At 42.2% G+C, this 26,138-nt stretch overlaps 1 protein-coding gene across 2 annotated transcripts in view; it reads right to left on the bottom strand.

Annotated features, from left to right (window-relative positions):
* The window catches only part of TULP4 (TUB like protein 4), a 258,940-nt gene that overhangs the window by 222,659 nt on the left and 10,143 nt on the right, over positions 1–26,138 (bottom strand). The window lies entirely within an intron of this gene.

The following is a 26,138-nucleotide window of genomic DNA, read 5'->3' as shown; positions in this document are numbered from 1 at the left end:
GCTAGTTTCTCGAACCCCAGCAGGTAGACACCCTAAATCTCTCTTCAGCCCACTTAAAAGGCACTTTGAACTTGTTCACTTACTGAGCAGAAGCTTTCTCAGGGAAGTGCTTGTTGCTGGAATCACTGCTGAAGTGGCTATCCACTTACCCTGTGTGTCAAAACTGGTCTCCCTCTGCCCCCGAGGGTTAGGGCTGCAAGGCGGCTCAGACCCCGCCCTTAGGCTACTTGGTCGCTGGGTTACCAGCTCCCACCCAATTCCAGCTCTGCGACCCTGAGGGCGGAGCTTGCCAGGGCAGATCGCTCACAATGTCTGCCTGTGACCCTGAGCCAAACTCTATTAGCTCCGTCTGGCTCAGCGGCTCAGACTGGGGCCCTAGACAAAGGCCAAAGTTCTCCGCACTCCCGCTCAGGCTCTCCCCAAGGCAGTTCAGCTGAGTGCCAAGTCCAAAGACACCAAAACAGTTCACAGGTAAGGTCTTTCTGGTTTGCAGTCTCGCTGCTACTGAACTTACAGTTGCGGGCGGGTTTAGGCGGATTGAACACACGCGACCACTTGCCGGTTTTCCACTGTTTTAGTCCTCCTCTTGGGGTCCAGAAGTCTCTCGCTGACTCCCTGTATCCTCTCAGGGGTGATGATAGGCAGATCCCACCAGCCAGAGATGCCTGGAGTCCTATATCCCCAGACTCACGGTGCCCAGATGCAAGGAAGCTGTTACTCGGCTGCCATCTTGCTCCTCCCCCTCTACAGGAATTCTTATAAGATACATTTCTTTGGACCCCATGCTGAGAGGTTTGATTACTGAAGAAAGTGAAAGAAGCTGCCATTAAATTAGTTGGTTTCAGAATCCCTAGAGACAGTGACACGTTAGGGCAGGCATCAAGAAAGTTAAAGAAAGTCTGTGGCTGTGGCCAGATTTGGTGCTCAATCTGCAAATCAGTGCCAGGAAAAGCAAAATTGGTAAGGGTCAGCTTGGGGATCTTGAAGATATTGCCTTATCCAATGGCATTTCACAGGCAGGGACAAGGTAAAGTCTTTCAGGCTCGGCTCTTCTCCCCATGCCCCTGGCCCCCCCCAAGCCAGTTCCCTTCCACCATCCACACAACCATGGGAATCACCAGTTTGGACTGCAGCAGCTTCATGAAGTTCAGACACTATGGCACATGAGAAAGACCAGGCAGAAGCAACAAGAAAATGCAGATGTCCTGGGGCATTTGCAGTTTGTGGTTCCAGAAAGCGGCAGAATTATACACACATTCCACAACCTAGTGATGGGCCATGTCCCAGGCTACAGAAGATGCGGCTCTTTTGGAACTCAGAAATCATCTTTCAACTGGAATAAATCAGGTTTCTAACATAGCCTAAAACTTAACCTATACTTACTTCTTTCAACACCTATGGCCTTCTAGCCTTCCAGAAGCTTTTAATGAGGAAACAACCAAAGGGAAGGGATAAATAAAAGGCTGTTATGGGGTCAAGACATGATTGCAAGAGGGACTTTACCTAACAATTGCAATGAGTGTAACCTGGCTTATTGTACCCTCAATGAATCCCCAACAATAAAAAAAATAATAAATAAAAATAAAAGGCTGTGAGGCAACAAAGACTCTGGCACATGAGGATACCAGAAAAAGATATGGGAGGAGGTTACAAGAGACCTTTTATCAGAAAGGCACCAGTAACCCTTATGTTTTATTCTGCACACAGTGGGAAGTGACTAGGTAGTTTTAAGGAGTAAGCTGAAATGCAAGTGTCATTGCAGGACCGGTGGTGCTGTGCTATGTGAAGAGGTTTGGAAAACGACAGAGTAGAAGGGAGCACAGAGAAGAGGTCACAGCAATCAGTCAGGGAGCACCGCAGGTGGCCTGAACTAAGATGCTCGCTGGGGTAGGAGCTCAGAGAGCAGCCTGGAAACAGTTCCCGGAGTTATTATAGAATCAACAAACAGAATTTCTGCTGGGCCAGATGTGGAAGAGGAAATGGAGGGATCACTACTTTGTAGAATGCAGACAAGCACAGCATGGCAGTAACGGTCACGCACCAGGACTGCATTCCCAGCTCTACCATTTACTAGCCGAGGGACCTTTTGCAAGCAACTATCTTTCTGTACTTCAGTTTTTTATCTGTCCATTAGAAATACTAACAGCATCTCCCTCAGAGATTTGTGTGGGATTCATGACATGTTTACAGCAGTGCCTGGGACACACGAAGAGGTATATCCTCTGTTACCATTACTATTGTTAAACCATCCCCCTCCTGGTACTGCTGCTAGAACCACACAGAGTATTTGTGTTAATTCATGAGGTATGTTTAAGGCAATGGCTAGCACATAATAAATGCTCAATAAATGTGAGCCATAATTATGAATAATTCCAAGTTGGTGGCAGCAATAACTAAGCTGAAGAAGAACGGGATGGGAGTGGACCAGTTGCCATGAACAGACCCAGAGAACCTATGGAATAGGTTGCATTTGACATGCTAAATCTGCAATGTCTGGGAGACCAGATGTCAGGGTCAAGTAAGTAGCTGGATCCTTGAATCTGACCCTCAGAGGAGAAGTACAAACTAGTAAGAGTCATCAACATAAAGATGAGTTAACCACAGAAAATGGTGAGCTCAGGCTTGGCACCTGTAGCTCAGTGGCTAGGGTGCCAGCCATATACACCAGAGATAGAGCATTTGAGTCCAGGCTGGGCCTGCCAAACAACAATGACAACTACAACAAAAAAATAACCAGGCATTGTGGCCAGCACCTGTAGTCCCAGCTACTTGAGAGGCTGAGACAAGAGAATTGCTTAAGCCCAAGAGTTTGAGGTTGCTGTGAGCTGTGACGCCACAGCACTCTACCCAGGGTGACATCCAAAAAAAAAAAAAAAAAAGGTGAGCTCAGCAAGAAAAGAGGATAAGGATGGAAGAGAGGATCCAGTGGTGAACCCTATGGAACCCCAATAACCCCAGTAAGGTAAAGGTGGAAGAACCAGCAGAGAAGAGTAAGATGGGAAAATCCAAAGGGAGGAGGAAAACCAGAAGAGAGTGAAGTCCCAAGACCTGGGCAAGGACAGGGCCTGCTGAGCAGCCCAGTAAGATGAAGAGGGTGGATATGGCCGCTAGAGGCTACATGTGATCTGGATGAAGGCATTATTAACCTCTCATGTTCTCATTTCAACTAACCCTAACTTTCATTTGCCATAGTGTGTGTGTGAAGAACATGCATTCCAAGGAAAAACTTGGGAAAAACTGAGCTGGTAGTCAACAGACACTGGTGCAAGCTCCAGTGAGGTCTTGGGTAAGTCCCTCAACAAGAACCTCCATTTTCTCTACAGGTAAAATAACAAGCTCAGACCAGATTCTCAAAGCCAGGTCATGAGTGTCCTACATTATCTACAAACCAAATAATCAAAGTCCATAAGCTCTTTTTTCAATATTTAAAACATACACGGATCACTTGTCCTGTGCCTTAATCAAGGATGAAATAAGTACTGAGAACTATGCATCTACTGTGGTAAAGTTATACAAACTAAGCTGTCACATCTGTTTTTGACTGAAACACTCTATACACTTGGGAAGTAGCAGCAACTAAGATAGGGAGTCGACCAGGAATAGTAGTTCACACCTGTAAGCCCAACACAGTTAGATAGAGGCAGGAGGAACACCTGAAGAATTCAACACTAGCCTGAGCAACATAGCTAACAAAATTCCATCTCTACAAAAACTCCATCTCCATCTCTACAAAAAATTTAAAAGTTAGCCAAGTGTGGTGAAATATACCTGTAGTCCCAGCTACCTGGGAGGCTGAGGCAGAAGGTTGCTTGAGCCCAGGAGTTCAAGGTTGCAGTGAGCAATGATGATGCCACTGCACTCTAGCCAGTGCAGCAGAGTAAGACTTCATCTCAAAAACTCCATCTCAAAAAAAAAAGAAGAAGAAGAGGGACTCTGGAGACTGAACGCCTGACTTCAGGCTCCATCACTTACTACTTCCTGGTGTGACTGAAGCTATGTTATTTAACGACTCAAGATCTCAGTTTCCCCATCTGTAAAATGGGGACTATAACAAACCCTGTCTCAGAGAGGTTTGGAGGGCTTCAGTGGGTCATCTCTGCAGGAGCTCTCTACTGGCTTCCTCCCTCCCCTGATGTTCTTAGTCTCCTCTGCAACTCCACTTTGGCCTGAGTAGGGGCTGCTTCAGGGCTCCCCACCAAACCCTCTCCCCCCTCCTCTCCATCCTCTTCCTTGCTGAGCTCATCACTCATTAAGCATTAACAAACCACTAAACAAATACAAGCTATAATACCATTATCTTATACTGAACAATGTCCTTAGTTATTAATAAGACCACATCCACTGCAAGGAAGGAAGGAAGAAAACAATAAAAAGAAGAACCTGATGACAAAAACACTGATGACCAACAGTAACTCCTAATGTCAAATTCATCAAAAATTCTACTTTTGGATGTCTGAAATACATCTGCCATCATATCATACACTCCTTGGCACCATGAATTAAAATCTAGTGGATAAGGCTTTCTTCCCTACCAGACTGTCATCTCCCAAAAAGCAGGACTCACACCTTATCTAATGATAGCATATAACCATCAACTGTGGAAGGAACTAATCCCCTTACTGGTAAATTCACTACTAAATTTCTGATCTAGAAGTTAAAGATTCTAAATTTTTTCTAAAAATATTTTTAAAGCCTCCAGGTACCCCAATAAATTCTTTCAATAATGTATGCCCCGCACCCCCTTTGTCTCACCTGAAGCAAATTCTACAGATTTTGAAATGTTAACATTTCAGTAAGTTTCTCCCAGCACAGATTAATTCTCCATGCTTTCTGACTCTGAAATCCACCTTCGTAGAACATTTTATTTTACTTTAGGAGGATACTTACACCTGAATCAAAGCCTCTCTTTCAAAATTTCTAAAGAGGAAAAAGAAGAAAAGAAAAACCCTCCTCTGAACTCTAAGAAACAAAGCCTTGAGAGTCAGCTGTTCTGCTTTTCCTCCTCATCAATGAGTCATGACACAACTAGAGGAAGCTGGACCAAAATAGTCACCAACTGACTACGCCTTTAACCACTGTCTTGATGACCACATGATAAGCAACAATTGATAATGAAATAGACAACACAGGACAGAGCAGAAACTACCACTAGATGGCTCATGTTACATAAACCAATTACAGCATTTACATGAGGAAGCAAGAAAGCTCTGTGGCAAAGGCAGCCATTAAAGTTGCCAGGCACATGCACCAGGAAGTCTGAAGTAAGTCACCTCTAACTTGGGAGTGATTTCATCAGTGAAGGATCAAGAAGTTCAGGAAGAAATTTTCAAAGCTAAGAGAAGTCTTTTAAAAAAAAAAAAAAAGCAAGCATCAAATCACTAGGTGCCTGTCAATTTTAGCTGCAACTGTCCAAAATGTGAATCAGAAAAGCAGCCAAGGGACACTCAAGCAAGAACTGGGCTGTGTGCTGGCAATGCCAAGTTCAAAGTCCAGTCCCTGGTAGAAAACAAACAAAAGAGACCAACTCGATACTATTTTTTTTAATTAAAAAAATTGTATTTACTTAGAAGCATTCAGAATGTCAACAAAACAGCTACAACTTTTTTTTTTGCAATTACAGAGCGGTATTTAGTTAACAGAACAACAGTTATTTTGTATAAGCTGCATCAGAGACAACTGAAGATGAAAAAACTACCATCCCCATATATAACTAATTTGTGCTGTGCACCAACAAGAACCTGCTTTAAATTTCCATGCCAATTTACATACTGTACCAGGCAAGGTTAGTGGCTATTGAAAATACGGCCAGGACAGGGCTATCTAAAGACACTTTCGGTAGTGTGTTAACTATACAAAAAAAGACACTGTACAGTTTAAAAACAAATCTTACACAGCCTTACATTTCAATTTTTTTCTTTAAAAGGAGTGAGTTGTATACAGGGAGGTTAAATGCTTTACAGACAAGAAAAAAAAAACTGCGCTAGCACCAACTTATTCATCATCGTCATCATCTTCTTCATCCTCCTCATCTTCCTCCTCTTCCTTCTTTTTCTTGCTTTTTTCAGCCTTGGCGACTCCCTTTTTCACTGCATCAGGCTTTCCTTTAGCTCAGTCTGCAGCAATATCCTTTTCGTATTTTTCCCTCAGCTTTGCGGCCTTCTTTTCATCAGGCTGCTTGTCCTCCGCAGCAGTGTTATTCCACATCTCCCCCAGCTTCTTTGCAGCATCACCAATGGACAGGCCAGAATGTTCTCCTTTGATTTTTGGGCGATACTCAGAACAGAACAAGAAAAAGGCCGACGGAGGCCTCTTGGGTGCATTGGGATCCTTGAACTTCTTGTTGTTTCCCCTTTAGGAGGGATGTAGGTTTTCATTTCTCTTTCATAATGGGCCTTGTCCACCTTTGCCGTATCTTCAAACTTACCTTTCTCTTTAGCAGACATGGTCTTCCCCCTCTCTGAGCACTTCTTAGAAAACTCTGAGATGTTGACTGAAGCATCTGGGTGCTTCTTCTTGTGCTCCTCCCGACAAGTTTGCACAAGGAATGCATAGGATGACATTCTGCCTCTCGGCTTCTTAGGATCTCCTTTGCCCATGTTTAGTTATTTTTCCTCAGTGAGGCACAGAGTCACCCAGTGCCCGTCCGGCTCTCACTTGCCCCAGCGCTATCTCTATGGAGCTCAACGTACTGCTCCAACTCGATACTATTAATATAAGATAAATGTTGTAACCAATGGCCAAAAAAGTGCTCTGGAGCAGAGCTGAGAAAACCTCAGCAGAATGACAGGTCCTTGGCAGCATAAAGCAAGAAGACAGTGCAAGAACAAAGCAAAAAGAGATCAACCTTAGGCAAGCAGAACTACTGACAACAACTACAGTAACAAGAACATCCTAATAATCCACGAGAACTTAAACCACAGTTCTTAAGCAGAAGATTCAAATCTCAGGGGCAACTTCAAGAGGGGAAAAAAAATCATACTGCCTAGATAAGAAAAAAAGATTGGCCGGTTGTGGTGGCTCATGCCCGTAATCCTAGAACTCTAGGAGGGTGAAGTGGGTAGATGGCTGGAACTCAGGAGTTCGAGGCCAGCCTGAGCAAGAGAGAGACCCCCAACTCTGTTAAAAAACTAGCTGAACGTCTCGGTGGGCACCTATAGTCCCAGGCACTTCGGCGGCTGAGGCAAGAGGATTGCTTGAGGCCAAGAGCTATGACACCAGGGCAACAGAATGAGACTGTCACTAAAAAAAAAGATTAATTCTACAGATTAGAATCAACACATTTATTTAATAGATAGGAATGCTCTGTATTTGACACTTGCCATCTAACTTGACAATTATTAGCTTTTTCAAAAACTCCATCATTTTGTTTTTTCCTACATCTAGATCTATAAGTGACAGAGTGGGCTTATGGAATACAGATAAAGGAAACAACACCATAAAGACCATGATGGCAGCACAGTGACACAGCAGAAACAGTTGCTGGTACAGCTCTGCAGCCTGCTCTCACATCCCTAAAAGAGTGACCACTCACTGCCTTCATTTCCTAAGAAGTAGGAATGTTGGGAAAATTAAATAAACACATGCCTTCCACATAGTAAAGTGCTAAATAAAGGCTGGACATCACTATTGTAATACAATTTATTTACTACCCTAATTTTTAAAATCTAGAACAGGTCAGATGAGGTGGCTCATGCCTATATTCCCAGCACTTTGGGAGGCCAAGGTGGGAGGATCACCTGAGCACAGTTGGAGGTTACAGTGAGCTATGATGAACCCCTGTACAGCCTGAGCAACAGAGCCAAAGAGACCTTGTCTCTAAAAAGACATTTTAAAACAGATAATCTGGAATCAAGTAAATTATTAAAAGGATATGCAGAGACAATTATCATTCACCTTGATTCCATTTGAAAATTAGGGATAAAGAATGATGGAGAGAGGAAAAAATGATCTCACAAAGTAAATCTATTAAAATCTCCACAATTCTTTCTGAATAGCCTTAGTATGCTAACAAACCTGAGGCATGAAGAGGGGCTGACCTCCCACTCCCCAACTGGATTGATGATGATTTCTGCATTACTGAGCAAGGGCACACTCTGCCTGTTTTTCCACCACACTCACAACTTCCCAGTGAGACTGTAAAATTCCCATTTTATAAGTGCTTAAATAGATATCATTAAAAAAAGAAAACAAATGCTTAAACTAAGGCTCAAATAGTTTAAGTAAGGTTATCAAAAGTCACCAGGCCATTAGTGACAGAACTAAGATTTGGTATCTGACTCTAAAATCCACACTTTTCCTATCAAATGAAATTGCCAAGATTAACAACAGTAATTTCCACTCCACACCCATGTCGAGTAGGGAGGGAGTTGTATAATTATTTGGTGAGAACCAAATGATATATGAACCTAGGCCAACTCTGTCCTTAAGACTCCAGAATTTCTAAAGGAAATAACAAATGACCAAACCCAGATTTAACATTAAAATGACAAATTTGGAAGAATCTTCAAAATACTCTGGTTACTCAGCACACTAGCAGGTGTAAGTGATGAACATGCTCTAATTCTAGTCTACCTGTCTAGAAAAAGCAATCTGGCAATATGCAGAAAGTGACTAACAGGCTAAACGCTAAAGTGTGGATCAAGACAAAGATGCCCACCATTCTAGAAACTGCAGGTAGCAGAACAGAAAAAAAGCCTTATTTAAAACAGAGTCAAAATTCACCTTTACTTATAAATAATATAATTTTCTATCTGGAACTCCAATAGAATTGAATGAAATTAGAACAATTAAGAGAGTTCAGTAAAATGGGAAAACATAATTGCTATAAACTAAATACTGGTGTCCCCCAAAATTCATATGTTGGGAACTAATCCCCAATGCAATACAGTAGAATCTTCATAGCTGACTACCTCCCTACACTGACCACCTCCTTAAATCGACCTAATTTTCACAGACCAGACATGAATCACATATACTCGGTGGAAGACTGACCACTTTATATCTCTCTATACCACCTAAGTTGTATCTTGACACACAATATTAATTTACCCTCGGGCGGCACCTGTGGCTCAGAGAGTAGGGCCCCGGCAAAAATGCAACAACAAAAAAATAGCTGGGCATTGTGGTGGGCGCCTATAGTCCCAGCTACTTGGGAAGCTGAGGCAAGAGAATTGCCTAAGCCCAGAAGTTGGAGGTTGCTGTGAGCTGTGTGACGCCACAGCACTATACCGAGAGCGGTAAAGTGAGACTCTATCTCTACAAAAAAAAAAAAAATCAAATTACCCTCTATAACTTGACCAGTTGAATCCACTCTAGACCAAGGGGTAGGAGTTGTGGGCTTTGCCCCTTAGTTGTATTATTTTTTCTTTCGTATAAATTCTTTTTTCATGTTTTATTATTACATGTTGGATTAGGCCTACCGTCCTATTATCACATGTTATGGAAGTTTTTTTCCAATGTGAAGGACTGGTCTGAATTGTAAGTACATCCTACATTTACTGAAAAATTTTACAGTTAATCTAGACATGATGGCCCAAAGGAAAGAACTCTAAGCTGACATTGAAGAGAAAAGTTGATCTACATTTTCTGGAAAGCAGGAGCCAAAGAAAGATGGTGGAACATTTGGAGGTTAGCAGCACCACAACTAGCAACATCCAAAAATGTAAACACAAGTATTTGAAGAGATAAGAGTAAGGAGACCAGAGACCTACCATGGAAAAGGAGGAAACTCCCTCAATGAAGTCAATGAAGCCACATTCAGCTGCTTAAAACAAATGAGGGCTATTAACACCCAATGTCCAGGTCCGTGATCCAAGAAGCTGCACAGGAATTCGGTTGGTTCGAGAAATTTAAACTGCGACACAAGATCTCCCAGAAAGTCTTGTGTGGTAAATCAGTGAAGTTCCAGCAGAATTTATGGAAGAGTTCATCAAAAATTTCTAGGATTTTGCCAGAGCTTCAAAAATGACAACACCTTTAACTCTGGGGAGTGCAGACTCTTTTCAAGACAATGCCTGATAGGAGCCTTGTCAAGAAGGGTGACAAATGTAAAAGTGGAAATCTTTCCAAAGAACATTTCATAGCTCTGCTTTTCACTAGCTCAATCAGAGAGAAACTAAGTCCCCTGATGACCGGCAAATCAGCAAAGCCACCCGCATTCAAGACCCTGAAGCCCAAAGACATCCCTGACACTTGGAGATCAAAAGTGTATGGATGACTGGCACCCTGTTTGAGAAATGAAGAAAAAGAAACGGACTGTTCTACTGACAACAGACAACTATCCTGGCCACCCACCAGTGAATCATCTCACAAACGTGACACTGAAATTTCTGCCTGGAAACACAGCCTCAAAAATCCAACCTCTTGACCATCATCAAAACATTTAAAAATATACTACCAAGCCCAGTCCTGCAGTTACTAAAACACAAGCCTTGGTCCACCTGTGGAAGCAAATTCATCCTCTGCATTAGAGTTAATGCTCTAGATATTGTCCCTTAGATCAGTTCTGCACGGAATAAAGTTCAGCCACAAAGGATATAGAAGTGTTTCAGAAAAGTTAGATTTATCAAAACCCCAAAGCGTAATGTTTTGGCCTCATTCAGACAGTCCATCTCCCATTTCTCCCATGAAGATTCAAAGGAGCAGATTTTAAAGGTTTGGTTGCAATGGAACCATGAGGTAGCAGTCTGTAATGAAACTGACCTGGTGGAAGCAATTTTCCACGCGATATTGACTAACGTACAGATCAGCCTAAAAGTGCATGAAATAACTCATGAAGTGGAAGAGGTAAGTGAGGATGACACAGAAATCAGATTCCAGAAGATGATGTCAGACATCTGATAACACAGTTGGAGTCATTTGCTGTGGAATGCTCAATGGTGTAGCCAGCGTCCTACAGTGCTTCCTCCAGCTATGTTTGTAGTAAGAATAAGAAACAGACGAAGATTGACTCTTTTTGCAAAAATAATGATTAAACCATTATTTAAATGGTTAATGTATTGATTTTGTATGATACTGTATGTGTGATTTTACCGTTTTGATTATGTATTTCATGATATTCTCTTAATAAAAGCTTTACAAAAATGTAAAGTACATGTCTGTTTCAGTACAGCAGGCCTAGCTCCTTATGTTGACCACCTCTGTATGTTGACCAGTTTATTACAGTCCCTTCCATGGTCAACTTACAGAGGTTCTACTATAGTATTAAGAGGTGGGGCTGGCTGGGTGTGATGGCTCACACTTATAATCCTAGCACTCTGAGAGGCCAAAGTAGGACGATTATTCGAGGGCAGGAGTTCAAGATCAGCCTGAACAAGAACAAGACGAAGACCCTATCTCTACAAAATAGAAAAAAATAATAAGGCTTGATGGAGTATACCTTTGTAGTCCCAGCTACTCAGAAAGCTGAGGCAGGAGGATCACCGAAGCCCAGAAATTTGAGGTTGCTATAAGCTATGATGATGCCACTGCAATCTAACCTGGGCAACAGAGCAAGATGCTATCTCCAAAAAAGAAAAAAAGATGTGGGGCCTTGGGAAGTGATTAAGTCAAGAGGGCTCTATCCTCATAATGGGATTAGTGCAGCGGTTCTCAACCTGTGAGTCGCGAACCACTGCACTAAAGGGCCACGGCATCAGGAAGGTTGAGAACCACTGGATTAGTGCCTAACAGCTGCAACAGATGTGGAAGGATAGGAAACTAAACTAAAGACCTTCAGGAATACCCTCAGATCCTACCCTCCCACAGTCCAATAACTTCATAAAAGGAGAACAGAGCATGCCTGTGATTAGTTTATATGAACCCACCCTGGCTTCTCTTAATAACACTTACCTGCTCAAATGACTTTCTGTGTTCAACATGTTATCACCCCAGCCTGGATATAAGATCTTTGAGGGCAAGAATCTTATCTTCTAAGCATATTATGATTTATCTATTTGATGGACTGTTGAACAGTATAATGACAAAGTGTATAATGACAGATGAATGGGTAAACAAAATGTGGTATGTGCACACAATGGAGTATTATTCAGCCTTGAAAAGGAAGGAAATTCTAGCACATACTAAGTGAAATTAGCCAGTCACTGTATGCCACAAATATGAGATATTTAGAGTAGTCAAATTCATAGAGACAGAAATAAAATGGTGGTTGTTAGGAGCTGGGGGGCGGGGGGGTTACTGGGAGTTTTTAATGGATATGAAGTTTTAGTTGGGAAGACAAGAAAAGTTCTGGAGATGACTGGTAGCGATGGTTGCATAGCAATGTACCTAATGCCAATGAGTTTTATGGCTGTCCCTCAGTATCCACAGCAGATTGGTTCCAGGACCCCCACAGATACTAAAATCTTTAGATGCTCAAGTCTTTTACATAAAATAGCATATTATTATATTGTATATAATCTATGCACATCCTCCTTAATACTTTATGTAACAGTATGTAAACAGTTCTACTATTTTTGTTGTTCTCATAATTTTTTTCCTTTGAATATTTTTAATCCTCAGATGCAGAACCCATGGATACAAGCAATAAATACATACTTTACGATGGTTAAAATGATAAATTTTAATGTATGTTTTACCACAATAAAAAATTTCAAAAGTATAAAAGCCATATGGACATGAAAAAATATTTATGCTATGTTAAATTTTAAAAGCATACAAAGGTGTTTACAATCTTGATTACAATTACAGAGAAAAGAATTCAAGAGAATGCTATGCTTAAGATTTGTAATACTGATGGGAGATTATAGATGATTTTTCCCTGTTCTGTATCTATATATTTTGTTCTTTTTCATATTTAAATGCATAAAACAGCAAAATTTGATATAGTAAGTACAATACCAAAAAGGCAAAGAGGTAAGGCACTAAAACCACAAAGCTTTCTCATTTACTACTCCTTTCTCCATTCATGCAATCCTAAATTTGGAGGTGAAATGCAAATATATGCTTACTATCTGGGGCCTGTGTAATGAGGTGAGAACTGGTAAGGACCTCTGGGCACATAGGTATGATTTAATTTTAATCAAATAATCAGTTTTCCTCTTACCCTCGTTTTCAACATCTAAGAAAAAAAAAAAACAAGTACAGTAGAAGCTCTGTAAGTTGACCACCCAACGGACTGTAACAAATTGGTCAACACGCGGAGGTAGTCAACACAAGGAACTAAGGGCTCAGTGCCCGTAGCTTGGTGGTTAGGGCTGGGGGGTTCAAACCTGGCGGAGGCCTGCTAAACAACAATGACAACTACAACGACAACAAAAAAAAAAATAGCCAGGTGTTGTGGCAGGTACCTGTAGTCCCGGGTACTTGCGAGGCTGAGACAAGAGAATCACTTCAGCCCAGGAGTTTGAGGTTGCTGTGAGCTGTGACGCCACAGCACTCTACCCAGGGTGACATAGTGAGACTCTGTCTCAAAAAAAAACAAAAAGAAAAAATTAGTGGCGGGCGCCTGAAGTCCTAGCTGCTCAGGAGGCTGAGGCAAGAGAATCGCGTAAGCCCAAGAGCTGGAGGTTGCTGTGAGCCGTGTGATGTTGTGGCACTCCACCGGGGGCAATAAAGTGAGACTCTGTCTCCACAAAAAAAAAAAAAAAAAAAATTAATAAGGAACTAGGCCTACTATACTGATACATATATGTGGTGCATATATATGTGCATACGTATATGTAACCTATGAAAATTAGGTCAACTGGGCAGTGCCTATGGCTCAGTAAGTAGGGTGCCGGCATACCAAAGGTGGCGGTTTCGAACGCAGCCCCAGCCAAACCACAACAAAAAAATAGCCAGGCATTGTGGCAGGTGCCTACAGTCCCAACTACTTGGGAGGCTGAGGCAAGAGAATCGCCTAAGCCCAAGAGCTGGAGGTTGCTGTGAGCTGTGACACCACAGTATTCTACCGAGGGCAACAAAGTGAGACTCTTGTCTCTAAGAAAAAAAGAAAACGAAAATTAGGTCAACTTAAGGAGGTGGTCAATGTAGGGAGGTGGTCAGCCATGGAGGTTCTGCTATATTTGCCTCACTTGAACCAAAATGCTTCAGCATCTTAACTTCCTCCTTAGTCATTATTTTTCAGCTATCTCAAATCCTTGAGAAGGCTAGACTCTAAATAAGTAAATAAGGTTATCATAAAACAAACTTTATTTTTAACATGGGGGGCAGAGATAGTGAAATGGGAAAATAATTAGATAAAGAATCAAAAGGGAGGTTCTGACCAAACCACTACCTCCTGGCCGGGAGACCTGCATGGTGTTCAGCTACCCTCAAAGTCAGCCTTCCCATCTGCAAATGGACAGATTTCTGCTCTGACTCTTATGAAGAACACTATAAAGATCAAAGGTAACAGCATTTGTAAAAACACACTAAAGAAGGTAACATGCGGCTTGGTGCCCATGGCTCAGTGAGTAGGGCACTTAAGGTGGTGGGTTCAAGCCCAGCCCGGGTCTGCTAAACAAGGACAATTGAAACCAAAAATGAGCCAGACGTTGTGGTGGGTGCCTATCGTCCCAGCTACTTGGGAGGCTTGAAGCAAGAGAATCACTTAAGCCCAAGAGTTTAAGGGTTTTGTGAGCTGTGATGCCACAGCACTCTACCAAGGGTGACAAAGTGAGACTCTGTCTCAAAAAAAAAAAAAAAAGTAACGTGCTTTATAAGCTAAAAGATTATTAATAATTGGATAGTTCTGTATTGTCAGGGCACCACATGAAATCAACTCCTCATAGATGATTTTTGTTTTGTCATTATTGTTTCTAACTCATTTTGAAGGCATCATGTCTCCCCAGTCCTACAGCCCCTCAGCTCTTGATGTTTGATGACAGAAGCAGGGTTCAAGACATTCTATTTAACACAGGACATTTCACAGCAGTCCCAAAGGTCTGCAGAATAGCGGGTCACATGGGATAAAGGTTCCCACAACCTACACGCAACATTCTCAATTTCCATTTAGGAGCAGGGCTCTTTCAGCACTATTTCAGAATACCTCTGGGCTGCTACATCATTTATAGCAGCAAAAAATGTTTCCTAACCCTCTCCAGGCAGGGAATTTAGTAGTCAGGGGTTATCTCTGAGCAGCCTTCCTGGGGCATCTTCCATGGATTGGTATTTAATCAGTTGCCACCATGCCCTTCCCCTCCGCCAACTCCACACAAACCACATCTTCTGGGGAATGAAAATGATTTGAGTTTTAAGTTTAAATACATCCCCTCCCCCCTCAAAAAAAAAAATTAGCTAGACACTGTGATGGCAGGCACCTGCAGTCCCAGCTACTCAGAAGGCTGAGGCAGGACACCTGGAGCCCAGGAGTTTGAGACCACAATGAGCTATAATTCTGTCACTGTGCTCCAGCTGAGGCAACACAGCAAAACCCGTCTCTTAAGTAAATAAATGAATATACAAACTGACAAATAAGCAAACCAACCAAAAGATCAAATGGATAATAAACCACCTTTATAACTGACGTGCAAATAAAGTAGATCTTGGACATTTGAGAACACATACAGGTATATAAATTCCAAAATTCTCAAATGGCAGTAATCCCCAGCATTATCAGACCAGTCTTTCTTCCCATTAAGAACATTTCAGCAGCAATGCCCCTACCTTCACTATTGGTCACTTTATAAAATTTTTGCATACACTCCTAGATTTTTCCTGATGGCATTTCCATCAAGGCAGTGGGCCTTCTGAGTATATCCCAATACCTCAAGCTGCTTACATTTCACTAAAGTTTTGTCTTTTACTTTTTTTTTTTCAGAGACAGAGTCTCACTTTGCTGCCCTCAATACAGTGCCATGGCATCATAGCTCATAGCAACCTCGAACTCTTGGGCTCAAGTGAACCTCTTGCCTCAGCCTCCCAAGAAGCTGAAAGAATACAGACGCCCACCACAATGCCCAAGTATTTTTTAGAGATGCGGTCTTGCTCAAACTCCAGAGCTCAGGCAATCCACCTGCCTTAGCCTCCCAGAGTGCTAGGATTACAGGCATGAACCACCATACACCCAGCCTAACAAGCAAAGTTTTACTAAGTTCTTTTATTTTTGATAGATTTGTTCACATTACAGACCGAAGCCACTACCAAATTTAATGTCTATTATTTAGCTAAAGTTTCTATTTCCTAGCTAATAACTCACTTTCTCAAAATTTTCACCTCTATCAATAATACTAATAATTGCCTTTCTCCTACAGAGCATTTTTTACAAAGAAACAGTCTTTAACAGTTCAGGAGAGCTGTTTACAAATCAAGCAGAGGATAATAAAACCACCTTGAGGTTGGAATGTTAGGTGGTTGGCTAGGCTCACTCACTAGGCATTCCTCAACTGTCTAGTTCTTATGAAACAGGCCCACAGCCCAGGTCAAGTTGTAATTAGTGCTTCAGCTAAACTACAAGTAACTGCCCATCATGGCCCTTCACAGGTCACTGGTAAACAGGTCTGACTATTAAATTCAAGAATGTGAAATATTGCGTGTACTCACTGCTAATAGGCTAAACAAAAGATCTTATGTCAACCTAAAAATATCTCTAGCAAACTGGCAGCAAGTTTCTGAAGTATCATAGGTAACCAGGCAATGAACCATGCATACATGTATCTCTTTGACTTCTTTGCCCTTAACCACCATAAACACGGTATTACTGGTATTATAATTAATGACAAGAGGTTAAAATTGCAAAGATCATGTATTCAGTCACACAAACTCTATCAATATTCTAGGTACATGTGGCAACTCCCCTCTCACAGAGGAAATATCTAAGACTAAAAACCTAGGGGAAGAATGCTTGTCCTCTGTGTATTCCAAAAGTAAGACGAGGGCAAAATGTCTACAATTGGCCACACACCCCAAAAGCAAGGTAATTTCCCAGGGCTCTGAATGATGCAATTCAGGGAGAGCTGCTTCTCCAGACACTTTTCATTATCATCCACTGTTTCTGGATTCCATAATACCATCCTCCTTCCTTTCATTGTTCTCCCTGAAACTTTCTCTATTCTCACTGAATAGAACAACAAAATGGGGGGGGGGGGAGATGTTCAATTCCTTCCAGAAAAACTAGGAAAATTAATGAACTAAGCTCCTGAAAGGGCAAGCACCTTATTTGGCTTGTGCCTCATATGTCCCAAACACCTAGCACAGTCCTTGCAAGGCGCAAGGTACAGGAGGACTTCAGTGGACCTGAAGCCTGAGAGGGCTGAGGGATGCTACCCCTGAGTATCTGCCTCTGGAAACTGACCTTCGATTCATACTCTCCTAGGGAAAACTCAGGGGCACTCTAGGCTTGTCACCAATTACTTGAACCTGAGAAGTAGACCCATGACTAAGGTCTCCAGAGTAACTCTGAAAACCAAAAGGCGTTGCTGTTAAAGTCTCACAAATGAACAAGGGGCTTGCAGAGAAGCCTAAGGATGCTGAGCAGGGACAATGGTGTAGCGTCTGCATCGCTGGTGCCTTGCAGACCTGATGCGAGGCAGTGAAGGCACCAGTGCTTCTCCCACTCACATAAAGGTACACCCTTCCCCACTGAAGTGCACTGCCAGCCATCTGCCCCATGTCCTGTCTCCCCTGCTTCCTCCCAGTTTTACTTGTGGCAGCAAAATACTCAGATCAAAGACTCCTTTCCCAGCCTTACCTGTAGTTAAGTGTTACTGATGAAATGTAACTGGAAGTCAGGATACTGAGGAGAAAGGCAGCTTCCATGAAGATCTTTAAAAGAGACTGACTCAGGGCGGCGCCTGTGGCTCAGTGAGTAGGGCGCCGGCCCCATATACCAAGGGTGGCGGGTTCAAACCCAGCCCCGGCCAAACTGCAACAAAAAAATAGCCAGGCGTTGTGGCGGGTGCCTGTAGTCCCAGCTACTCGGGAGACTGAGGCAAGAGAATCGTATAAGCCCAAGAGTTAGAGGTTGCTGTGAGCTGTGTGACACCATGGCACTCTACCCGAGGGCGGTACAGTGAGACTCTGTCTCTACAAAAAAAAAAAAAAAAAGAGACTGACTCAGTGGAAGGTCAGTCCTCTTGCCCTTCCACTCTCTCTCCTCTTCTTGCCCAGTCATGGTATGACTGTGGAGCTCCAGCAGCCATGTGCACCTTCAGGAACTCCGAGGCCAAAGACAGTGAGAGAGCAATCTTGCGACCCTGATAATCAAGGGGCCACCTTATCAGCCTGGGCCTACCTGCCTCAATTTCTATGTGAAAAGCAAACATTCATGTTGTATGAATCACTGGAGTTTTCTGTTATATACCACTAAGCCCAACCCTCATTAATATACTTAAGGAATTCATATCCTTTGGCTGTAGTTTTTAGATTCTCTATCAATCAAATCACAGTCTCATCCTGACAATGTTTATGTTCAGTATTATCTGATGGATGGATGAATAACTGGATCCTACTTCTAAAGCCGAGAACATTTCTTTGGTTAAATCATCTCCAGTTTTAAACTCTCTCCAGAGGTTCCAAGCCCCCCCACCCCCACACCCCGTCCCCAGTAACCTAAGTGCTTGTAGGGAACATCCTATAGTCTTAGGACACCCCAAACGCCCTAGAGCCTGGTGACTGAGCTGAAAAATATACTTGTAACCCTTATTCTTGCTAACCTTCTGACCACGGCCTCAGTTCAAAATGCACTGTACAAAATGGTAGCCACTACCCACATCTGGCTACTTAGATTAAGTACACTTAAGTAAAAGTATAAATTCTGCTTCTCAGCTGCACTGGCTACATTTAAATTGCTCAATGGCCCCATGTGTCCAGGAACACCTTATTGGGCAACATCGATATAGATATAGTAGATTGTTCCTATCATCACAGAAAATGAGAGCATTGGTCTAGATACACACTTTTCCCTTGGCTTCTACTACAACAGCTCTCCCTGCTTTCCTACCTTTCCAGGCATTCCTCAGCCCTTTATCCTCTACCCACTGCTGGAAGCCTGGTACTCCTCAAAGTTCTATCCAAATGCCTTTTCTATACTTATTCCACTTAGGGGAGCTCCTATGGCATCAACTGTCATCCTTACACAGAAAGCATACACCTTAATATTCTCAGAAACTTCCTGCAATAAGCCAAGGTTTATCTAAGTCATAACTGTGGTATAATGAAGACTGGATCTGGGTTCTGCCAGGCTCCTGGCACAAAGCTCCTAGAACCCTTAGAATTTCCTGAGTGACAGGAGAACCCTTTTTTAGACATGACAGTCCACTTCTCGCCACACCTAAGTTTGTGTTGCCTTAGATACTTTAAGGCAGGGCTGCCAATAAGCATGTGATTAGAGGGCTCAAACTTTCATCCCCATCCCAGACCTCTGGGGAACAAAAAGCACTGAAGACTGAGCCCAACCACATGGCCATGACATAATATGACCCCAAACTCTGACACCCAAGCTGAAAGAGCTTGCTTTTAGATGAACACATGCAGGTGACAGGCAGGTGACATGCCCTAACTCCAAAGGGGAAGGCACAGCAGCTCAGCCTCTAGGCCCTCCCAGACCTTGCCCTGGGCACCTCTTCCACTGGCTGTTCCTGAGTTGTATCCGTATCACAAAACTGATTTTAAATATAGCGCTTTCAGATAGTTCTGTAAGTTGTTCCAGCAAACTATGGAATTTGACAAGGTGGTGGGAATCTGGTCTCTGACACCGGCCTGGATTCTGTAGACAGCCCAAAATCCTTCCAATTTCCTTATCTGTGTAAGTTAGTTCTTCTTTACTGGTAACCCCAAATCCCCAGACTAACAAAGGACTGTAGGGTAGTTTTAAAAGAGGAAAGGCAGAAACCTATGGGAAATCATCTGAACCCAGAAGGGTCCTCAAGCCAAAAAGATGCCCCCACCCCCGGGAACCTGCTCCCAGGACAAGGTTTAGCAAAACCCCAAAGACACTGCTCCTTCCCAGACCAATACAGGGCTCCACAGCAATTTTCTGACAGGCCTCAGCCCACGTTAACTCTTCTAGTTAATCTACCAACTACTCCTGGGTTAAAAGGAAAATGAGTTCTCGATTCCACACCACTGCTTTAGGAGCACAATACAGGATTGACACAGCCAAGTTCTCAGGCTACTATCACACATACCATACCTTCCCCAGTTGCAAGGGCAGCGAATCAGACTCGAAAGAGAAGTGGGCACAGCACCTCCATTCATCTAATCAATGCACAGAAGGAGAGGAAGTAAACACCACTTAAAAACCAAAGGGACAGCACATTAAACACTCTGACAATCTGTCATACAGAAGCAGCATCCACTATTTCTTAAGTATGTCAATACTTGGTTAAAACATGCCATGTCATGATGATGGCACAATATGAATGTGCTTAATGCCTTGAACTAAATACTTAAAAATGGTTAAAATGGTAAATTTTGTTATGCATACTTTACCATTTTACCACAATTTTCAAAAAGACATAAGAGTTAGAAGCAGACTGAATGCCCTCAGTTGTAAATATACCAGGGACAGTGTACGTACAATAGTCACATGAATAACACACAGCACTGGGGCTAAGTGGCTAGTTTGGATGGCAGAAGAGTCCTAGCTTGTTTGGCAGGAAAAGAGGATGAGAGCTGTTGAGCTAAGCAGTCATCTTCTGAAATTAGTAAAAAAAAAAAAAAAACTCAGTCCACAGTTTATTTCCCCCAACCTACTACTGATCAGCACGGTCTTAACATTACTAATTCCTAAATATTTCAACATAAATGGAACAGTTCCTCACTCCTCAGAAATCACTGCTGGTTTCTATCAGCCACAAACAGATGGCAACTCAGAAGAGTCCTGTTCCCATTATGCCAACTTGGCAGGAGTCTCACCTGCCGCCACCTGAAACACCAATCCCTCCCACTTTTGCACAGAAGGCTCCCAAGCACAACTAGAACCTTGCCTGGATGCCCACTGATCAGCAGCCTTAAAAGCCTGGGGAGGAAGTCTCATTACAACTCCACTAATTAATAAACATAGGGAGGGACCACATCACATCCTAATATAACTACAGGATACTGTAATTTTCATTGCACTTCCACTATATGGTTCAGACAGGTTCCCTGCCTGATTGCACTGGGATGTAATCCAGTTTTGCTAAGATATCCATATGTATCAGATTCAGAGCTGATCATATCATATCAAACCTGGAGGAAAACTTTTAGAGATGCTAAAATATTTTAGATAAATTAATACATCCGTAAGATTTTATTTACAATGAACCACCTATCTTGTTTTTTATAACCTCAACACAGATTTCTTGGATGCATTTTTTTTTATTTAAATGATCAAAAACTAAGAGAAAGAAAACTGTTCATAAATTACCTCTAAGGTAGAAAACATGAAATATGCCTGTGTGTGTGTATGTGTGAGTGTGTAGGGCATATGTGATCATGTGGGTATACACACCACACACACACATACACCACAGCTATACATAAACACACACGCATACACACAGGCAAGAAGAACCTGGATTGTTTGCTTTATCTGATTCCAAGCAAAGATGCTCTTCTGTGCTTTCTGGACACACCTGCTAATCACCAGGGCGTTCACACAGACCTTCCTGCCTGCTCAGTCAAACAAACTCAACTGACTGGAAAGTTAGGCCAAGGTGTTCTTTCACAGGGGTAACTAAAGTGTAATAACTATAGCTCACTATACTCATGCCACACCTCCATATTTAAAACCCTGGAGAGGCTTGGCACCTGTAGCTCAATGGCTAGGGTGCCAGCCATGTACACCAGGGATGGCGGGTTCGAATGCAGCCCAGGCCTGCCAAACAACAACTACAACCAAAAAATAGCTGGGTGTTGTGGCAGGTGCCTGTAGTCCCAGCTAGTTGGGAGGCTGAGGCAAGAGAATCGCTTAAGCCCAAGAGTTTGAGGTTGCTATGAGCTGTGATGCCACAGCACTCTATCCAGGGCAACAGCTTGAGACTCTGTCTCAAAAAATAATAATAATGATAAAAATAAATAAAACCCTGGAGAGGGTATGCTCCTGAATAAAGACCAAAATCCTTAAACATGGCACATAAGGCCCAGCAAGAAAGGGATCTCTCCCACCAAAGAGGCTGCATTTCTCAGGGAAGCCACATCTGACCCTCTGAGTAAATCAAATTCTGCCTTTATACACTACACCTTCACGATATGAATAAAAGCTACTGTTTCAGTTAGTATGTCGTTGGGCACAAGTTATCTAATCCCAAGTCAAATTGATCTAAACAGTAAGAAAATTTATTTCACAGAAGTAGTCCAAGAATGGGGTGCAGGTGGGGCTCTGAGGTTCTGGCTGCTGCTGGCTTGGCTCAGTTCTTTCCTCTGCAGTGGCTTCATGTTCAGACAGGCAATAAAATGGCTGTGACAGCTCCAGGCAGCACATCCAGACATGACAACTTTCAAAGGAAGAGCAGGCTATCTTTCCTAGTGCTGTCACTTTAAAACTGAGAAATTTTCCAGAACCTTTGGGCAGAATTCAGCTCATCACATTGGCCAGAGCTAGGTCTCTGGCTCACCCCTAGAGAATCACCCACAGAGAATGGGACCAATGTGACTAGGGACCACCTTCCCCAGAGTCACATGGGGTAAGAAAAGGCTATCTAAACAAAATCCCAATTCTACCAGAAAGAAGGGAAGAAAGGACATTAGATATGTACACAACAGGGTCTATTGGTTTTCAATTTGGGATCGTGCTCTGGTCCCCAACACTGTCTGTGACTCCCCAGAGAAAACCTCCACCAGCACTACCTGCAGGTGGATCTGTAAAAATGGCAGAACCAATGGGGAGGGGAGGCCACGGCATAAGCAAGGGGGTAAAAGAAGAGATGTGGGGGTTTTAATTAGGAGGTGCAGGATCAAATCCCAAGACTTCTGCTTAAGCAGACAATGGGCAAATCCCCTAGCCTCAGTTTTCTAATAAAATTATCAAAATATGTACTTGACATAATGTGCAAGGTTGCTTTGAAGCAAATAAAATGGTACATGTTATATCATTATAAAATACACCTTGTTAAGAGTAACACATAATAAGTAATGATTACTACTTGCAATGGAAAAAGTCACAAACCACTGAGAAAAACTCTTTGGAAAAAGGCCAAAGCTCCTATCTGGCCAAACTCAACTATATATAATCTACTAATGAATACGGCTTTTAAAATGACATTTCTATGGATTTACTGGTGATTTGATTAGATGCTCTCCAGTATGATCTACTGATCCTAACAGCTGGAATGGAAGGTTAACAAGTCCAGAGACTATCTTCCAGGTCTACAGCAAACTAAAGCCAGAATCCCTTTTTAGCTCCTCCTCAAGTATGCACAGCAATCAAATTCTCACTTTCTAAATGGAAAGACAGGCTGGTGGTGTTTTATAACTTACAAAAGGTTAAGAAAATCAAAAAATTTAAAGTGTTTTAGCTAGGAAAGGGGAAATGAGTTGAATGCACAAGTAGAAACTACTGGTTACCGATGAGAAAACTCAGCCCCAACTAATATTAAATATAGGCTGAAAAGCCAACAGACACCAAACCCAGGAGCACCTGAGGCTTCCCTGCTAACGCCACATTTATCAGGCAGTGCACCTGACCTGAAGCCTGCTCTGCCTACTGCCCTTCCTGCCCTCCCCTCCTCTTATGTCTGTCCACCTGCCTCCACTCATGGCAGGGGTAGAGATGGGTAAGCAAGCCATGGTGATTTTCAAACCTATGTAAAGAATAACGAAATCATTTATCCATGTAACATGCTTCCCAGGCCATAAAGCTGGAAGACTGGGCTCATCGCTTGTGGCTCAAGCAGCTAAGGCGCCAGCCACATACACCAGAGCTGGCGGGTTCAAATCCAGCCCGAGCCTGCCAAACAACAATGACAACTACAACCAAAAAATAGCCAGACATTGTGGTGGGTGCCTGTAGTTCCAGCCACTTAGGAGACTGAGGCAAGAGAATCGCATTCTCTTGCTTGAGCTATGATGCCACTGCACTCTACCCAGGGCAACAGCTTGCAGCTCTGTCTCAAAAAAAAAAAAAAAAAGGCTGGAAGACTGGTCATGCCTAGCACCCAGATTCTGAATGGTGAATCCAAGGATACGCTGGTCTGCATGTTGGCTTTCTTTGATGTGAAAATATAAAAAGGTTCCTCACAGTGAGGGTGACTTTCTCTCCTAGATTTACCCTATTTTTCCACTCAGGTCTTGGCAAAAGAAGAACAAGGCATCTTAATAGAATTACAATGAATGAATAATGGAAAATGGAAGCAGTGACTGGCAATCTGGACAATCTGAGCAGCACTTCTACGCCCACGTTCTCTGTGGCCCTGCACGTGAAGAACAGCGACCCTAAAACCCACGATCAAGAATATTTTCCACCCAAATTACACATGTGAGTAAAGGGCTCTGTGAATTATAAAACTGCAAAGTTTTAAGTAAACATGGTGTTTTCAGAACAGATAAACTACCCTGTGTAAATTACAATGTAGTACACTGGAAAAATGACATTAGTGGAAAAAACTGGTGAAATCTGAATGAAGTCTAGAGTTTGGTTAATGATAATATATCAATGTTAATTTCTTAGTTTTCCTAATTGTTCTATAATTATGTAAGATGTTAACATTAGAGGAAGCCAGGAAAAGCATAAGAGAACTCTGTAGTCTTTCTAATTCTTTTGTAAATCCAAAATTATTTTCATATAAAAAGACTATTAAAAAACAATTTAAAATCCCCAATGTCTGCTCTAGAAAAGAAAGAAAAAACACTCCATGGGAAAAGAATTTCCAAGCAAACCATCAAAGTCGAAACAATGGAAAAAAACTATTAAGTCTGTTTATACAGAATATTTAAACTTTCATATACCAAGATGGTTGAACACAGAGTCCCAACAAACTATGAAAAATATTTATAATATACACATAAGAAAATAATACAGTAAACTTGATAAACTTATTTTTTTTAAAAAAAAGACTACATGCCTAGGTGCTCCATCTGCCACAACTGTTTTCACACATTTCAAATCTATGACATGTCCAGATTCACATTCAGAATCTCCTTAAACCACATATTTTTTTTCCCAATCATCCAATGCCTCTGATTCCCCACAGCCCAGGAGTTTTACTAGAAAAAGCAGGGCCATCTGTTTAATCTGTTTGAGCATTCCTAACTAGCATCTCCTTCTGACTTTACATCTTTTGTATTAACCTACATGGAGTTGAAACACATTCTTCTTAGTAAAGTATCACAAGAATGGAAAAGCAAATATCCAATGTACTCAATACTAATATGAAGCCAGTAGATGATCTGATCTAATACATGTCCACACAAAAGAAAAACTCAGTTAAATTCAGTTGGGGGGAGGGAGAAGAAGGGGAGAGGAGGGAAAGGGAGGAGGGAAAGGGACTGGTGTGCTCCCATCTAGTGGGCACAATGTAGGGGTATATGGCACACCTCCAGGATGCGGGACACAACTACAACAGGGACTCTACCTAACAAAGGCAAACACAGTAACCGAATTGTTTCTACCTTCACATTAATCTGAAATAAAAAATAAATAAAGTTTCCTTCTAGTACTGAAAACTTTTCCCCTTTGAGCAAACTTGTCAAGCTTGGCTACTTGGTACCTGCAAGAGTGATGTGGTCAAACCAGAAGGGGGAGTCCTACCATGCAAAGACCCTGAACTGCCAAAACTAGATGCAAATTTCAACACAAGCCAATCAGCCCTGACAGAGAGAAAACAGGAAAAGCATTCAACACAGGTGAGCCAGTCATTGTGCACCTGAAGCCCCATTTACCTGGATTTCTAGAGAAACTCACATATTCAAAGCAAAAGCATATTTTCAAATAAAATAGTTACCTCTAACTCAGTTAGCAGTTTATATTAGAGCCAGAAATGTTTTGTTACTTCTGTTTTTAAATTCAGAAGAGTACCAATAATTATTAGAGAAAATATGGTTTTTTCAAGATGTATATATAATATATATGCAGTTTATATTAAGTCAGAATTAGAATCATATGAAGAATTAACATTAAATTATCATATTAAAAATTTGGGAAGACTGGGCGGCGCCTGTGGCTCAAGGAGTAGGGCACCGGTCCCATATGCTGGAGGTGGTGGGTTCAAACCCAGCCCTGGCCAAAAAAAAAAAAAAAAAAAAATTGGGGAAGACTGCTTGAGGTCAAGGGTTCAAGACCAGTCTGAGCAAGAGCAAGA

Source organism: Nycticebus coucang, chromosome 5 (assembly GCF_027406575.1).
Source record: "Nycticebus coucang isolate mNycCou1 chromosome 5, mNycCou1.pri, whole genome shotgun sequence".
Taxonomy (NCBI): Eukaryota; Metazoa; Chordata; class Mammalia; order Primates; family Lorisidae; genus Nycticebus; species Nycticebus coucang.
The sequence above is the reverse complement of the archived record's forward strand: the minus strand, read 5'-3'. Positions and strand labels throughout refer to the sequence as shown.